This window comes from Ambystoma mexicanum, chromosome 3q (genome assembly GCF_040938575.1).
Source record: "Ambystoma mexicanum isolate Mex_15411 chromosome 3q, UKY_AmexF1_1, whole genome shotgun sequence".
Classification (NCBI taxonomy): Eukaryota; Metazoa; Chordata; class Amphibia; order Caudata; family Ambystomatidae; genus Ambystoma; species Ambystoma mexicanum.
In genome coordinates, this window is record NC_090926.1 from 714,124,859 (window position 1) to 714,141,674 (window position 16,816).

Below are 16,816 nucleotides of genomic sequence, written 5' to 3' on the forward strand. Positions count from 1 at the left end.
AGGCTCAACACGCACAGTTTTACACTAAATGATGTACTGAAAATGGCCTTTCATATGTTACGGATCCCTCTGAAACAGTCCTACTGCAAGGCCTGTTCAAAAACGGTTGGATCTCTCGCACTCCCAATTCATATTCATGTTCCCGTCTCTATCGTTGATCCTGGTCAAGGATGATAACATGAGAAATTGACATCTCAGACAACGAGCGATGATCCTGTTATTTCATACAAAAAGCAACCACTTTACCTTTTATCATCAGTTCATTTATTACTGCAAAAATAATCCATAAAACTTTGAATTTCTTAAACTTGAACCGAGGCAACCATAAATGAGTGGCTAGCCACTGGCAAAGTGAAGTGGTTGCACTTTTTATGAAATGACAACCACATCGCTCTCTAAATTGTTTGAGATATCAGTTCCACAGCAATGCCTGCTCAATCATCAAGCGAAAGGTGCTACTTGTAAAGTGCCAGATGGAACAAAAATCAGCCACAGTGTGAAAAATCCTGAACTGAGCATGAGCACAAGCTTACTGTCAGAGCCGGATTTAGGAATGGACCATCCGGGCGGTCACCCGTCGTGCCACATTAGCCTCCTATTAGCAATCCCTCCCACGCCAGCTCGGGGGAATCTTTCAAGGGCTCCCCTAAGCTGGCATGATGGGTGAAGGCGCCCTATTGAAGTGGAATGCGCCCCACTCTCGTGCTGGCGCCGGGTGTACCTGCGCAGGAGCAGAGTGCTGTTCATTACAATAGGAACTACAGCGAAACCAGCAACGGCATCAGGCATCCTTTGAAAGACTGCCCTGTGCTGGTTTGGCAGCGGCGCTCTATTGAAGGAATTAACTCCCTGCTCCAGCACGGGAGCGGGGAGTTAATCACTTAATTAAATAGAGCGCTGCTCCTGCTTTCACCAAATGTGGTGCCCCAATGTGCTCCCCAGGGGATGTTGGGGGTAGCGGGGGCACGATACATTTAGTTTCCTCGCCCTTGGATGCTACCAGAACTAAGGCCGGCCGTGACTACTGTATGAGTCATAAAGCACTGAAGAGAACCTTAATCAGGCTCATCTATTTACATCAGCAGTGATGTGTTGCCTTTCTAGGTACAAAGGTACAAAGACAACGGAGTCAACTTCTGCACAACCCTTTCCACCCTCAGGGAGATCCACAGGGCCTTTGCCGCTTGGTAATGGCACCTTTGCTTGCGTTAAGGTTGGAGCCAAGAAAGGGCCTTAAAACAGGCAATGGGCCATTATCAGGGAGTAATGCTCCCCCAAACCACTTCTGCGGCTATTGCATAAATAATATGATTTGGTGGGTTTTAATGTATGAAGTACTACAAGCACAAGCAAGAGGCTGCTTTCGAGCCCTTCCAGCACACCAGTCATTTCAAACACATTAGCTGAAGCACTGACGCTGAAATTTGTTTTGTTCTTAGGCAGTGTTTGTTCCTTTTGACTGGGTCTTTGATGTCAAGACTTGTCTCTTTTCTAAAGGTGGCAGTACTAAGCACATCCATTTTATAGAATACGTTTATTTCAGTTTTTATAAAAACGCGAAATTCACTTAAAAAACATCAGCATCCCAGCCAATGGGATAATAGCAGTGTGGCGATATCTTCGACTGTCGAGCTAAAGTCTTACAGCATGCTCACTTTGTGCTCTTTGTGGTGTAAACTGAAATGCTCAATTTTGTTTTCATCAAGAGGGGTCATCCAATCTTGCCTCCTGCTAGCTGACCGAAGATTTGAAGTCAGACTGGTAGCTGTCCTGATCCAGATAGTGCTGGAATTGAGCCGGATTTCCCAAGATTCGGAATCTGGTAAAATGTGTGTTTACATATTCCGAGTCTTGGGAAACCAAAAGCTCATATGTCCGAGACACCGTAATAGACTGCACCCGTAACGTCTTGCGTGAGGCTTTTACGTATGTTTCCTACATCATGCCCCATTTTCCAGCATTTGTATGGCAGAGAGGAGGGGCAGAACACAACTTGCTTTTCTGCTGCACCCTTCTCCTGCCATTGAAATACACACAGAATTTGCGCCGGGATGGATTTTCATGCTGGTGAAAATGCTGTGGATCCCGATGGGGTATGCCGCCTCGCCAGCAAAAAGCAGGCAGACCACATAAGGATCCATTGTAAATACTCTGTGCCATGTGTAAATGGCAGAAGCGTTACTCAATTTGCATGGTGGCATGTGTTGTGCCTGTTGTAGGCCCTGCATAATTGACACAGAGACGTATCTCATTTACATCCTCTTTATTTCCTTTCCTTACACCAACTGCCCAATCCTTCCTTGTCCCCTCCCCTTCCTCCTTCCTCTTTCCTCCTGCCGTCCTCCCTGGGTCCCCAGTCCTTCCTCCTTAAATGAGCCTCCTCCTGTATCCAGTTTCCTCTCCACAACACCTCCACCTTGCATATCACAAAGGTTCAAGTGCTTACATATGTTCAATCAGTCGCAAGGGTCTACTTGTGGTTAATTGTGGCTGCCCAGGTTATTTGCGGGTCTCGCCTGGTCTTTCTTCATCTGGTGGTTCATTACGTTCTTTTCACTGTTTTTCTTCTACCGTTGACACCTCCATTGGTTCGGGCTCTGCCATGTATAAATCGGCAGAAGAATGAGGCATTCCGGGATATTTCACAACCATTTCCTGTTGCGGTCACCATTGGTCCTTTTACTTCAGTGACTGGGAACCGTTCCGGGTTGTACCTTCGGTTGGTCTTCTTTTGCTGTCTTTGTCTCGCCAAGATGGTCTCACCGACTGGGAGTTAGGTTTCCTTCGTTCTCCTCTTTTGGTATGCCCATTCTTTAATTTTCCTTTTGCTTTCTGCGTCTCGTTCATGGATTTCTGCATCTTGTCCCGGAGTGTAGTCTGCGACTTGTAGGAGATGAGTTTGAGGTTTGTATCTTATCATGACTTCCAGCAGTGTCCATCCTGTTGATTCGTGTGGTGTGTTTCTGTAGCTCCACAGCATCTGGCATATTGCTTGAGGTAGTGATGTTTGGTCAGCAGTGGCTTTTTGTTTGGTTCGCTTGATGGTGTACATGAATCGTTCCACCATCCCATTGGGCTGTGGCACAGTAGCGTGATTTTCTGGTGGTGGAATCCTAGATGTGCAGTGGGTTTCCGGAACTCTTTTCCTTGAAATGGTGGTCCGTTGTCTGTTTTTACGGTGTTCGGTATCTCCCATTCACTGAACAGTTCATCGATCACCCCTGCTACATGGTGGAATGCTGTGGATTGTACATGCTTTACTGCTGGGAACTGGGAGTACGCGTCCATTATCACAAGCAGGTGGTCTCCTTCCTCTAGTGGGCCATAGAAATCTATGGCTATTCACTGTCAGGGCCCTTCTGGTAGTGGCACTATTTGCAGAGGGCATGGGGGTATTCACTGCAGCCTTCTGGCAGGGTAGGCAGTGTGTCAGGGTGTCTTTAACAATTGCATCCATGCTGGGGAACCATACTTGGTTGCACAGTATTTTCTTTGTGTTCGCGATCCCTTCGTGTCCCTCATGCGCTATGGTTACGATTGCCTTCCTCAGGCACTTGGGGACCCCTAGGCAGTTGCCACGCAGCAGTATTCCATGTTCCATCGTGGATAGTTCCTTTTGTATCTTGGCCATTCTTTCTAGTTCTTTTCTGTCCACCTCCCCATCCACAAATCTTTCCTTGCTGAGGTGTTTCCATCTGTTTGCGTTTGTGAGGTGCGTCGCTGCTCATATCGTGGGGTCTGCTCTGCTTTTGGCAGCGAATGCTTCTGTGGTGATGATGGGGGAGTGTGTTACTTGAGAGATATGAGATGTAGTCCTCTGCCTCATGCGTCCTGGGGTCTTCAGCCTTCCCCTCTGGGTGTCTGGATAGATACGTCTGCTGGGTTGGCGTCCCCACCCAGGTTTGTGAATGATGATGCAGTGATAATCCTGCAGTCTGATGCCCAACGTTTCGATGCGTGGCAGCATTTTCGTTTTCGGGTTGCCAAACAGGGATAGCAGCACCTGGTGATCAGTGATGAGTGTGAATTTCCTGCTGATGATGAAGTGGTGGAATTTCTCACACGGCCATTCAGCTACAAGGCTTTCACCTTCACTTTGGGAATATGCCTGTTCTGTGGGTGACAGGGCTCTGCTTGCGTATGCAACAATTTCCCGCCCATTCTTGCCACCTGGGCCTGTCTCAGCTACAATGGCGCCAAGTCTGACGGATCTGGCGTTGACGGTCAGTTCGGTCTCCCACTCCGGGTTGAAGTAGGCAAGCCGACGGTTGTTGGCAAGTTCCTCCTTAATGGTGTGGAATGCTTCTTGACATGGTGTGTCCCATTTGAATAGAGAGTCCTTCGAGAGGAGTCATTGTAGTGAGTTTGTGAGGGTGGGGTAGTTCAGTAGGTAGCAGGCACAATAGCCTGCATGCCTAGGAACGATCGTAGTTCGGCAATTCCTGCGGGGGATTCTAGGCCGACAATGGCGTTGATTTTGTCGGGGTCGGCTGTGATGCCCTGGTCTGAAAAGATGTGGCCAAAGAATCATAGGCTGTTTTTTGTTGATGGCGCACTTCAAGGCGTGGAGGGTGAGCCCGGCTTTGTGCAGGACGTCGCACACAGCCCTCAGTGCACGGTAATGCTGGCCCTGGGTGGGGCCAAAGAAAAGAATGTCTTCGCTGTAATTGAGGGCATTGAGCACTGGGGAAATCAGCCTGCAAATCGACTCTTGAAATATCTCAGCAGTGAAGGAAAGACAGGACAGTGTCTTTGAGCATGCTGACACCTTCATATAGCTTGGGGAACAAGGATTTGTGTTCCTCTAAGTTCATTGGATGATGCAAAATTGAGCAGAGGGCCAGTGCTCCCGGTGGAAGAACCTAGCCAACTTCAGATTGGTCATATTGTATGTCGATCATGGCCAGTGCCTGAGCAGTCTGGTAGCTAAGGGGACACCTCCCCATCAATGGGTTGTGGATGACGTGTATGGTCATAGGTACTCTGCGCACTTTGTGAACAGCTGACATTGGAACTGTCCTTTTGACTGGAGTGGATGAGTTGCACCTCACTGACATATTCGAGCCTGGAATGGGCATAAAGGCTAGGTGTCCCGTATGGCATGGTGGAGGCACTGGTTCATTACATTGACTGGTGCCCCAGTGTCCACAATGAATTGATTGGTTAGGCCACCTATCTGGACGGCGGCCATCAGGGCTGTGCTGTCATCAGAGGTGTCACAGATAAGTCTGACGTATTCTTTGCTGTACCTGTCATGGCTTCAGTACTGGTCATGCAACCGTTCCCTCGCTCCATCCGTTGACGGGTTTTCGTACGGGTCCTGACTGTAGTATGGCATCAGGTATGTGCTCAATTCAGGCCCTTGGCTGTGTCCTTGGTCGAGAGCATATTATGCTGGTAGGTTGGGTGCATAGTCTTATTTGTTCACGTAGCGTGGTGACCGTTCAATGGCGAGGTCCTCCATGGCTCTTATGACACCTGTCTGGGCTTGAAGGGTTGGCGCACTACTGTCCATGTTCGTTCTCTGGATGCACCAGTCCAGGTACACCCTGTAATTGTGTCCTTTCGGCTGCTGAAGTCTACGAACTGGGCCGGAAGGTGGAGTTGGTCTCTAGGCAGCAAGCATCAGAGGTTTCTCCCTGCACATCCCCTGAAAGAGATTTTCCTGGCTGCACCTCATACACATCTGTCTTATGGCCGGACATTGGCCTCTGCGGGGAAATTAAAATCTGCACCTTTAACACTGCTTCTCACCTGGAGGCCGTCAATGTGAGCTGCGTGGGCCCTATCTGCTCGGCAATCCCGGACTGCAGATACTTGTTTGGGGTCCTCTGTACACTGCCAAAATTGTGTCACTTTTCTTGGGGTTCTCCATAGCCGCCGCTTGCACATCCACTCGATTGTATACCCTGGCTAGATCAAAGATCTCCTGTAGGGAGAGGGGCTTCTTTATTAGGTGTTTCCTGAAGAGTGAGGAAGTGCATTTTTCAATTATCCTGAGTCTGATTGCTTCGTCGTCGTTGAAGTTGGGGAAGTCACAGTAGGTGATTTTCCTCTGGAGCCTGAGGACGAACTCCCCTACGGTCTTGTGCGGTAGCTGCACACATTGATTGAATGAATATCTCTCGTAGTCTCTATTAGGTAAAAGGACCAGCTTCCTATTGATGGCAGACACTAGGAGTGCGTATGTGGTTGTCCCTTGCGCAGGGATTGTTTTTAGGATTCCCTTGATCTATTTCCCGGCCAGATAAATGGCAATCTTGTTGGGTGCGTTCTGGTTTCTGATCGCCCTCATGAAGTCCTCAAATTCCTCCCATCTCGGTCCTTTGTCATCATGTGGTTGCAACGTGAATGGCTTGGGTCATCATAGAAATGCAGCTCTGGAAGTGAGTCCTGCTCCAGTGATGGCTTGGGCTCCTGGCACTGCGCCTGCAGCTGCAGATGCACACGCTTCCTCAGCCATATGGCCAGGGTATAGGGTGCTTGGCTGTGTTCTGGTTGGTATTCCCCTGTGCTGTCCTTGGTTCCTAGTCACCTTGGTTATTCGGGTACCTTCTTCCTTCTCTTTGCCTCCTCTACACTGCGCAGCTTCTCTGTTGCAGTCTCTGCACCGGTCACACTGCGGGTGGTACTGCTTGGGTGTCAGTCCCTTTCACCCCAAGAGGCCAGTGGTCCTCCAAAGACCACCACACACTGTTATGAATATAAAGGAAATATATATATTTTTGTAATTCTCTGTGCACCCTCCCCCGTGGTCTAGTGTGGACGGTGCACGCTCTGTGAGCGTTCCCTGTCCTGGTGATCTAGTGGAGCGGCCGCGTGCAGCACACAGTCTCTGCCAGCATGTGTGTGCTCCTCCTCCTGCCTCCTCTGTATTACACAGGTCTCTCAGCGCTGGTATGAATTACCGCTGTCTTCCCGCTGGGTCCGCCTCGCCCGCTCGTATATATCACTGGTCTCCCTCGGCCGGCTCCTCCTTCCACATGGCCCTCCTCATCAGCTGGCTTCTCTGCAGGTCCTCCTCACCCGCTCTCGTTCACCCCGGCCCTCCTCAATCACAGAGCCGTCAGTCTTTTCACATCTCTGCACCGCCGGGGGGTGTCTGACACCCGCAGCGCTCCGCACGTTGCCAAACAGCACGGGAACGTTACGCTTCGTCGTCATTTGTTGTACCTGTTGTAGGCCCTGAATAATCGACACAGAGACACATCTCATTTACAACCTATTTACGTGCCGCCAAATACCGCAGGACCTCAAAATAGTCAGTCTTTTTTTTTAACCTTAGTACGCTAAAGTGCAAGTTAGATTGCTGCAGACCCAGCAGCCAGTGAATTATTCAGTCTCTTATGAGGTTTGCATGGTGGGTGGTTAAAAATGGGTTGGGTGCCTAGTGGCACATGCTCTGTGACACAATGACTACAGGCAAGTACATTTTCTTTTACTGTTTTTATTTCCGGGTGATTATTTTTTAGGCTAGCAATCTACATACCTGGAATTGTAGACTTCCATTCCGAATTAAGAAAATAAAGCTGAAATGGAACTCCTTTTTCCTGTTTCGAGTAATCTGTCTAATACGTAGCGTAGTTTTAGCCATGCGTTTTTGGTTGTGTTTTTAGACTTCTAACATGCCTGCCATGACTCCACCACTCGCCCCAGCCCCAAGCATACCCCCCTCCACGTCCCAGGTGCAATACCGGAGTCACTTTTCTCCATTTCCAGGCCTGGTGCCGATCTTGTAGCGCCTTAGATGTGAGGAAATTTGCAGGCCACAGGGATATCAAATGCGGTGATACATATAAGAACTTGCAGGTCATGGTGTGCAAACACAGACCTTTACCAGTATTAGCCTGGAGGGTGGCTGCGACAGCAGGGGAGGTTTGCTAAATTGCTACAGGCCTGATCTCGTGTTATGGACCCGTGTCATTCTATTAATACACCAGTGTCTAAGTACTCTGCGTCTCAAGATTCCCGACAGGGCTGGCCAGAGTCTGTGTGGCTGCCCAGGGCCCCGCGGTCATAGGGGCTCGACAGGCATTGGCTTCCTGCCTCCAGCATATGTAGTAATATTCTGTACAAGAGGGCCTTCGCTGCCTCCATGCATGAGGCTCCCTTTTTTGGTTTGTTCTAGTGAGGCAGCATGTCACCTCCCAACCTCCTGCTGGGACGTTCTAGAAACAAAGCCGCCCCATCCTAGCAGCCCACCAGACACTGCGGGCCCTGTAAGTGCTGCTTGTCACTTTCTTTCTTCAAGCAGAACATTTAAAGTAGGAGCGATTTACACATGATGACCCCATTGTTTTGGATAGGACGTGCTTAACATGTTTGCGTTAAGAACTGCAAAGGAGCATTTTCTTTTGAAAGCACACACAAACCACCATTTAGTTCTCTAAATCTGTGCCCTCCCCCAGTACAATTAAACATATCACACAAAACAGTTTTAAACGAACTCCCTTATTTTCACATGTTATATTTAACTCACCAAAAAGTGTTTATTTTAGGGAGAATTTGCATTTTTTCTCATATTATATATGAAAAATGCCTTTGTCAAACTTTGAAACATGAACAGGCAACTTGTTGAGACATTACCTTCTCTTATGAGTCTTGAAGTCCCAAAAGTACATTTTCAAAATCCACAGTCCATGTTTTGCCTTCTGCTGAATTGAATTCTGCCATTTGTAGTCTCCCATTCAAGGTATGGGGAATAATGCTTCAATTGTATACTTTTTGCCCAGCATATTTCTATGCGATCTTATATATGTGTTTGAATACATTACTATGGTTTCAGTACTTCTCAAGAAGTCTTTAAAAAACAGAGTATTGTTGAAAGCTAAACATGGGGAAGTGAGCCATGAATATTTGCCCACGATGTGGTGGGAGAGGTTACAGTCCTGATTATTTTTCCCAGATTCTGCCCTGTACTGATTTTCAAGGCATTAGTCGAGGATACCTGTGGATAGACAGCATCTGCCCACTTTTTTCAGAGAGTGAGCACAACCCCGTTGGGTGCTTTTGAGACCGGCATTAAAAGAAAATGTGCTTGCTCAAGTGTTTGGCTAATAGGATTTCACCCACGGTTGTCATGTTTCCAGTGTAGACGCTTACCCACAGGACCACATAATAAAGCACACGTCTCATATTTGGGTTTTTGTTTTCCATGGAATATTTCATTATAAATTGTTGGGTTTAAAGGGGGGGGGGGCACATTTATACTTCGCCATCATAGCTGTTGGACATTCTCCACTCAGGTTATTTTTCCGGGAGGGAGATTTTGATTTTCACTATGGGGGGCAGAGATTACAACACTAAGTGATGCAAGGGAGCTAACCCATTCCCAGTTCGAAACACATTTTACAGCAGGATTAGTAAAAAAAACATGATTTACAGGAAGGAATGAATATATAACATCTCAAAAACAGTCACCTAACCTTCTGAGCTGTCTTTGCAGCATTCTGCTCCCTGCTTCATCCTGCTACTCCTGCACTGCAAAACAGATTTGGCCTGCCCCTCCCCCCCACCATCAAATACTCATCACCTCTGCGTATATTTTTGAATTATTGAACACCCCCCCACTAACATGAGATCTGTTCATTTTGTTAACATTTGAAGACCTGCAAAATTGCTTACTTCCCTGCCTCAAGACGACCCAGGTAAATAGGCTCTATCGACCTTCCCCAGCATGACACCCTTGGAATGTATTTCTTTTTACAGCTAATATAAGCCAGTTTGGACAATATGGCCAATATATACACACATGAAAAAGACTATTGGGAAACATCTGCAAAAACAGCAGTTAACTTCAGTTAGCAAACCACAATCACCATATTTTTGCAATGCCTTCCTCAGTCAGATGGTGTTTTCAAACAAAGGTTTCAAGAAGACCTTTTGCAAACAATATTTCTACCAGTTACATCTGGAAAGAGATGTGTTCAAGATCCTCAATTGCAGACTTGTCCCAAATCCCAGCATCTCCACTTAACCAAAGGGTTTGCCCCCAGCCAAATCCTTTTACCTCACTAGGTCCTATCTGGCAACATTAAAACTGCACATGAGGTGTTCAGCTCCCACTGTCTGCTACTTCAAGAAAGCCTCACTCCTAATATTTCCACATAGGTAAATATTAACAATGACAATTCATATACTGGCCCTCACAGTTTATTTGTCTCCTGCCTTAGTGATGGCTTGCTGTTTTTAATGTAACTTCCCATGATACCTTTGCATATCGATGACATGCATTTGATGTGTATCATCTGAGTGTGGATATGCACCCCGTTATCTTTATCCAATATCACTGTCATCATGTGCTGCTCTAGGGCTGTCTTGCTGGTCTTTCTGCAATGTGATAATACTATTTGCAATTCGCAGAGAGCTGTTAATACGAATAGGTTTAGGCTGGTGAAGTCTGGTGCATGCTGCTTTGATGTGCAAGGGCCGATGGCTTCTTTGCCGCCTCTATGTGATTGTCTCTGTTTGTTCTATGTGCACCCTGAGGCCTTTGGGCACGTTAAAAAAGTTCAAATAAATAAATAAATACTAGCATTGCCAGTAATATTTTAAACGCATTACCCAGAAAGGTAGGCACCCATGAGAACAGAGCCGTAAACCAGTCATCTTCAGCTGCACTTGGTTCTTGGACCATTTTTGTGTGCAAATTCTGCAGAGATGTTATTGCATCCATGAAGCTCCCATTTTGCTCATCTTGGGCAGGTATACAATGTACAGCAGCATGAGCACATTTTTGCTCAGACGCCTCCCTCCATAGCAGTGAGGATGTCGGTGACATACCTGTTCTGGAGAGTCATCAATCTGATAGCTCTCAACTCTTCCTTAATCGCATTTAGCCCCTTATTCTGGCATTAATGGCCTGTAGTAATTCCCATCTAGTTATCTGCAACTACTTTGCATTTGCTATCAATTGCAAGCCAGGTGTGGGAAGCCATCAAAAGAATGGAGATGCCTTGGAAAACAGCCTCTGTTCAGACTGGATGGGCTCCATTGCTTTAAGAGATTCCTTTGAAAAATAATTGTCCCCTTTGGCATGTTCTTTTTCTCTCCTTCTGATCACTTTTTACCAATGGGTAATCTACAATTTTTATTTAATCACTTCGAGGCCCCACCTGGCAGGTCCATGATGCATTTGCATCTTCAATGTTCCTTATCTGCACTGTGCCATTCTTTCTGAAGCACAGCAATGCATTTGTCATCTTTTTTATGTGTATTGGTCCTTCATCCTCCACTCCTGTCAACAATCTGGAATATTGGCTACATTCTTATAAGCACTCGCTAGTTGCACCTTCAACAATGTACCAGGGAATCCTATGAGTGCCTCTGCTCTGCCCCCCATCATACCTTCTGCCCAACTTTGAGGGATGTACACATCTCCTTTGATGTGCAACTGAGGCCTGTACCAGCAAAACGGCGTGTGTCTCTCTTTTGTCCATACATTTCATCAAGGGTTGGTCTCTCACTGTCACCTCACCTCTTCATGGCCCTGATAATATATATGTTATCACTTTGTTGCCCATTGTCTTTGCCTTGATAAATTTAACTTCATAAGGGGAATCTGGTTTTGTCACCCATTTTATGACAGCTGACCTGCCCTGGAATCGTCCCCTTGTTTTGCATAGCGCAAAGTGAGTTAATCAGTGTGCCCGCTTTACTGGAATTTCTTCTGGAAAACAACCTGTACATATTCAAGGCATACGGAAGGAGCAAGCCAACAAAGCAGCTTTCATCCAATTTCTTCCTTCCCACATGTAATTAATCTTATGAGTAAAACCTTTGAAATGTTCGCTCAGATGGTAGCCGTCATCCATCACTTCTCTCCTAACCCGTTACTATGTTAACAGGTACATTAGATTTATCACCACTAAAACAATTTACTGCCACTGAATAGGCCATTTAGATAAAGAAAAGGAAAAGAAAAAGGTGCCAGTCATGATGACGATTAAGTCCATCTTCTCTAGATACCTCCTTCTCCTCATGCATTGCGATATTAAGGACATTGTCTCTCTCGTTCTGGGAAAGTACACAGTTCTTTTATGAGAATTCACGTCTCGTGTTGCTGGTCAGCTCTCACCCTCCCACTTGTCTGGGGTCTGGTCACTCCTTTCGGTTGTCTTATTCTTGCTCACCTTCATCCGACAGAGGTGGAGGGAGGTTGGAGCCTAGGTATCTTTTCACATCACCTATGCGCACCCACACTTTTCTGCTGCGTACCTTTACTGCGGTGGATGTTGCATGCTGCACAGAAAATGGGCCCTCAAATCATGGCTTGTGCCACTTGCGGGTTAAGTTCTTACTATTGGTCCTTTCACAACTAATAACTCCTCCTAGGTACATCCTTCTACAAATGATATAATTTATTCTAATTAGCTATTGGCCGGCACTGCACTACAATAGTTGATAGAAGAACATCATTTGATTATCTGGTTGTTCATTCATCCGGCTTTAGACACTATTATGCTTTGCCAAGTAACATGGTGGGGAAGGAGAAGTGGGCAAACCGCTATGATCTCATTAAAGCAAAACTCTGAACCCGTTTCCAGTCTTGAGGCTCATCTACCATCCTATTTATGGCCTTGGCCATGTCCTCTTGGTGTCTGGACGTGCTAGGAAAATGGCAGGTGCACTGTCTAATTGGGCCTTAAATTAATTACATTGTTTAGGTCATATGGTGAGGGACCGCTGTTTTAAAATCCTTTTGACCATTTATTGGGATTTTCCTACTGTTCTACATGTGTGCGCATTCCTTCAGTGGCCACTTGGGGTGCTGTATGTTCATTTGTTTTAGGATCAATTGGCATGGTAGCTAACTGCACCTGGTATTCAAGCATGTGTGTGTTTCTCACTGCTACCAACTGAAAATGAGTAACCAAGTGGACACAGGGCACATCTCTATGTAGTGATTGCAAATTAGTGTTTTCAATTAGAACTAGTGAACACTAGTAGAAAGGTAAGGAAACTAAGTCAAGGTGCAGGGGTCAAACAACAGTCCTGACACATGAACTGTATAACAACATGAACAAAGGAAAAGTTCCTGATTAGGGAACCCCCGTCCCCTGCACACTATCTGTGGCCTATGTAGCCAAATAGTAATGTTGGTAACTGAACATTAACCTTATAATGTTATGCCGTGTGCTCTGGGAAACGTCATTTAGTGGGTTTCAGCTCATCAACAAACCTCCCTATGGAGCACTAACCGTGGCAATGCTCTAATGTCTGGGCTTCGTGAGGCCTGGAAAACTGTGCTAAGCAATTTATATCTGGATGCAGTAATTCAGAATTGAGGCCTTGCTAGTTCTGGTCAGCATATGGGTGGCACTGCGGTTTTCTCTCCGCCATTTAGTGTTCTTCGTGTCTGTTGCAAGTGCGCCCTATCTACGTGTTCTGGAACCTCCTACTTCTGTAAGTGTAAACTTCCTTGTGCCTTACTTGTGTCGCACAGCATCTCTACTCTTAATTGTGGCTAAGTGATGCTTAGTGTTTCACTGACTGTTCGATGAACATTTCTTAGTTTGTATCTTCGATAATAATTGGGAGCAGATGGGGGCAGACCTGGCCTGGCGCAACTCTCATCTCCATTACCACAACTCATTCTATAATATCATTTTTTGTAATGTCACAGTCACAGTGTGTGCAAATAAAGGGGAGGGCCACACCTTTTGCCATCCGGACCCTGCAAACACTAGCGCCGGCACTGATTCTTGGAAATAATCGACCCATACTGTATTATTGTGATACGTTAATGTAACGTTTTCTTGATTGTGTCGTAGTAGTCATACTAGTGCTTGTGTATGTTTTGCATTGATTGGAATAGTGTAAGAATAAAAGCGGCCCTCAGTTTTTCCAGTGGAGGCTGTGTTTTGTTTTCTTGTGAACTCCCATTCGTCGCCTGCCTTGGCTGACACTGAGTAGCTTGCTTTATGTTCAGACATTTCTTATTATTTCCATCGGGCCTGTGGCTCTTGCCTAAAGACAGTACCACTAAAACCATCAATTTAAACATATATGCATTTATTTTGGCAAAAAAAAACTTAACTAAATTCACTTTAAAATACACCAGTGCCAATACAAACCCAGAAGAATATATCAAACCAATTTGCTCATTAAAATAAATACTTGAGAGCCTATTTAAAACACCTACAAATCCATGCACCTCTTTCCATATTTCATTATAATGCAAGCTGTTATAGCACTGTGTGGACCCAAGCGTCCCTTCCATCATCTATTCTAACTAAGAACATAACCTAGTTTTCTTTTGAGTTTTGGTTTTTGGCCAAGATGAAAAATAGAAAATGTGCATTTTAGAAAATGTGTTAAAAAAAAATCAATAGTCACTAATATTTCTTCGGCCATAAATCAAGGCAATTAAAAAAATTAAAAATGTTCAGCACCCACGTGATACATATTCCTGTTCAATTAAATTAATAAATTGACAGCTCCTTTGCCTTGTCCTCCCTGTGGATAAGCTCTCGCCCTATGCAGCCCTGGTGACGGTCCTGAGTAATCTAACAAGGGACAAAAACAAAAGGACCTGAATTGGCTAAAGTGCATAGAGGCCATATAAATGAGGCTAGGGTAAGAAAAGGGGCTAAAGGGATAGGAGCAAAAGGGGGCAACAAAGGGGGCTAACAGGGATGGGACATGAAAAAGGGCTATAGGGTGCTGGGGCAGGAAAAGGGACTGGGGTGTAGGGACAACGCAGGTGTTTTATGGAGAGTGTGGGGGAGGGGAAACGGGGTGGTGGCCTTTTGAGGGGTTGGGGAGGTCAGTGGAGCGCAATGAGTGGGTAGGCCCTGCCTACCCACTCTATGTGCTCACTTACCTTTTGCATTTGCTGGCGCTACCAGCAGCTGCACAGTCGCGCTGGGAAGCACTCCTGTCCTGCCGCAGCCAATCGATGAGTGGCTGGGGCAGGGCCAGGAGTCAAGCAATAGCACACGTTTCTTTTAAACGCAATCATTTCCCCGGGTGGGGGCATCCTGCGGGGCTCATGACTGGAACCTTCTTGGGCCAGCCACTGACCCGATAGGAGGGTCAGACCGGCGCAAGCCCCAGCCCAAGCCCCATAAAACTCGCCCAGAAAATCGGTGTGCGGGGGGGGGCACGGGGCTATAAAGTGTCAACATTTGAGGGCTGGGTCTAAGAAGCTCCTGGTGTGGCATCAGATTCCAAATATCTAAGGAACCTTTAAAACCAAGGGGCCCATGAAATTAAAGGAGTGGCCTAACAGATGCTATTGAGTTTCGTACCTGGAATAAAAGGGAGTCAAATTTATTCTAAGAGGTGTGTAAAATGCAATGAACTTGCTGTCAAAAAAACTATTGCAAATATTCAAAAATAAAATCTGAGCAAAACAGCTCCATACACAGCTTCAATCTCTCGGTTCTTTTGAAGACAATCCATAGTTTGCATGGATTCTTTTTAAAATAATTCTGATGGCAAGAGTGCAGTGTAATGTGGTAAAACTCAAACATTGTATTCTGTATATCAATGGCCTGCTGCCTTTGGCTCTCAAGATGTTTTTGACTACAACTCCCATGAGCCCTAGCCAGCTTAGTCAGTTACAAGTGAACATGGGAGTAACAGCTGGAAAACAGATGGTTGCAGACGCCTGCGCCTTACATTATACTGACCATCCCCATCAGCGTTAGAACAATTTCATTCTAAAATAACTACACCTGGTGAGATGACAAACACGGCTGATAGTGACACCTGCTGGGGAATAACAGAACAGTCACTCATTCCCCAGCTTGCTGGTCCAGGAGGATAGCTCAGGGGCAACGTGTTTGTCTTGGAAGCAAGAGAAGCAGGTTTGAATCCCTGCGCTTAGAGAGTGGTCTGCAGTATTAGGTGTGTTAAAAAAGATTAACGGATTAATTAGCCCTTGAGTGCGGGGCTTCGGGTGTCACTTGCAATACGACTTACCAGGGATGTTGCCGGAGCATTTCAACTTTTTCAGTAAAAACGGGCCTCAAGTCTCAGGAGAGGCCCCATGTTGAAGGCCTGATTAGAAATCAAAATATTTCCTTAAGTGCATTTAATGCGCCCTTTGCAGCGTGCACTTTACAGGCTTCCCCAGGCTGTCACTGCCATGTCCAGCAGCATGTTTATCACCATTGTCCTCGTTACTCTGGTTTTCACTACATTAGTATCTTTCTGATGGAAATCTTCAAAGCATGTCAGTGGGCATTTGTGTTTCAGCTTTCCCTTGCTGCTTTATTGTTTACAGAGTCCTCGAATAATCTGCAGCTATTTACACCTTCTCTACATTCCCTACTCTCTCTTTTATAATCTATACTCGCCAGAGGTTCCTTAGTTCGGTTTTGCCCACTGTAGGCAAGGGGGGCCCCAAATATGTTTAAAGGGGCCCCAACACATCTTCAGGGGTTCCTGTACTGTTTGTCTTGCGGAGCTTCGTTATTGGCCGGCAGGCGAATGGCCCTTGCATTGTTTTGCAGCTGCTGCACAGGGGAGTTGAGCCTGGGCCCTGCTGTGACTGCGCCCCTATTACATCCCACTGGGCTATTTTACACACCATGGCTTGCTTCAGTAGCCTGCTCTGGACAAAAGGCCCATTCTTAAACCGCTACATAGCACTGCTTGCGCCTTCATCAGCTTTTCTCTTCTGAGTTTCAGCAGCATTAATGATAATTTCCAGCTGTTTCTATAGGTACCGGGGTGGGTGGCAGGAGTGTGTGGGGGGCGGGGGGGGTGGGCTTGATCTTTGGCTTGGCCCTTAAGAGGCATGCATGGTGAGAAATTAGACAGGGGAGGGTGTATGAAGCTGTATGTTGTGGGCGAAAATGACACACTA

The 16,816-nt window shown here is 46.3% G+C and overlaps 1 protein-coding gene across 2 annotated transcripts in view; it reads left to right on the forward strand.

Annotated features, from left to right (window-relative positions):
* The window catches only part of SEPTIN9 (septin 9), a 948,816-nt gene that overhangs the window by 199,651 nt on the left and 732,349 nt on the right, over window positions 1–16,816 (forward strand). The gene's annotated exons all lie outside the window — the stretch shown is intronic.